The sequence below is a fragment of the Dendroctonus ponderosae genome, unplaced genomic scaffold (genome assembly GCF_020466585.1).
Source record: "Dendroctonus ponderosae isolate FM_Combo_2020 unplaced genomic scaffold, Dpon_F_20191213v2 Dpon_F_20191213_9, whole genome shotgun sequence".
In the NCBI taxonomy this organism is placed as follows: domain Eukaryota; kingdom Metazoa; phylum Arthropoda; class Insecta; order Coleoptera; family Curculionidae; genus Dendroctonus; species Dendroctonus ponderosae.
Window position 1 is genome coordinate 5667004 of NW_026019116.1, and position 1803 is coordinate 5668806.

Genomic DNA, 1803 nt, shown 5'->3' on the forward strand with positions numbered 1-1803 from the left:
CTTTGCTCGCTGCAGGGCAAAAACTTGCAAGTACCTATTTTCTTTTGTTTCAAAAAAAAATACTTTTGAAACTCGCTTCCTGAGTTCAAGATTGAAAGTTTAAAAATTCACTAAAAAATCCCTCAATCAAATTCGAAACCTTTACTGATCTATCAAGCAAGTTTTCCCCTATTTCGGATTGTCCAAAAGCAAAACTTTCGCTCTTAATGAAACACACTTTGGTCGATTCAGTCTGAAACCGTGCAAGTTGCCATCTTTGTTTGTTTGGTTAAAATTATTTTCTCAAAACTCGCTTCCTAAAATCAAGATTAAAAGTTTGACAATTCATATAAAAATCCCTGATGAAGGAACTAATTGGAAACCTTTACGGTGGGATCAAAAAGTTTCTCCCATTTTCAGAAGAGTTAAGAATTTTAAGTTATGCGACAAAAAACCTCGCGAGTTCGTCCTCTTTGGATTAATTTGCGGTCAAAATCGCGCAAACTTTGAAAAATTCCCTGAGGATGATGCAAAAGCGAAACCTTCTCACTAAACGAAACACACTTTGCTCGCTGCAGGGCAAAAACTTGCAAGTTCCCATTTTCTATTGTTTCAAGAAAATATATTTTTGAAACTCGCTTCCTGAATTCAAGATTGAAAGTTTAAAAATTTACCTAAAAAAAATCCCTCAATCAAATTCGAAACCTTTACTGATGTATCAAGCAAGTGTTCCCCTATTTTGGATTGACCTAAGGAATCCCTGTCCCTAATTGGTCCAGGAGAAAAATGGAAAAAATCGTCGCGGGTCGCCAACTCTGGCTTAATTTCTGAACCAAATCGCGCAATGTTTGAAAAATTCCCTAAAATTCCTTGAAGTTGCTGTCAAAGCAAAACTTTTGCTCTAAATGAAACACACTTGACTCCATTCAGGACAGCTGTCTTCGATTATTTGAAAAAAAATTTTTTCCTAAAACTCGTTTTCTGAAATCGAGATTGAAAGTTTGAAAATTCACAGAAAAATCCCTGATGAAGGAAAAAATTCGAAACTTTTACGGGTGTATCAAGCAAGCTTTCCCCTAATTTCAAAAGAGCTAAGAGATCTCTGTTCCCAATCGGTCTGGGAGAAATATGAAAAAAGTCTTTGCGGGTTCATCTACTCTGCACTTTCGGTGAAAATCGCCCACAATTTGAAAATTTTCCTGAGGATGGTGCAAAATCAAAACTTTCCTTCTAAATGAAATATAACAAGCAAACATTTGCACCATGCAGGTCAAAATCTTGCAAGTTGGTGTCTTTTTTTGTTTAGAAAATAAAGTTTTCTCAAAACTCGATTTCTAAAATCAAGATTAAAAGTTTGAAAATTCATATAAAAATCCCTGATGAAGGATCAAATTCGAAACTTTTACTGGTGTATCAAGCAAGTGTTCCCCTATTTTGGATTGACCTCAGGAATCCCTGTCCCCAATTGGTCCAGGAGAAAAATGAAAAAAATCGTCGCGGGTCGCCAACTCTGGATTAATTTCCGAACAAAATCGCCAATATTTGAAAAATTCCCTAAAATTCCCTGAAGATGCTGCCAAAGCAAAACTTTTGCTCTAAATGAAACACACTTGACTCCATTCAGGACAAAATCTTGCAAGTAGCTGTCTTCGTTTATTTGAAAAAAATAATTTTCCTAAAAGTTTATCCCATTTTCAGAAGAGTTAAGAATTTTAAGTTATACGGCAAAAAACCTCGCGAGTTCGTCCTCTTTGAACTAATTTGCGGTCAAAATCGCGCAAAGTTTGAAAAATTCCCTAAGATTCGTTGAAGATGGTCGAAAAG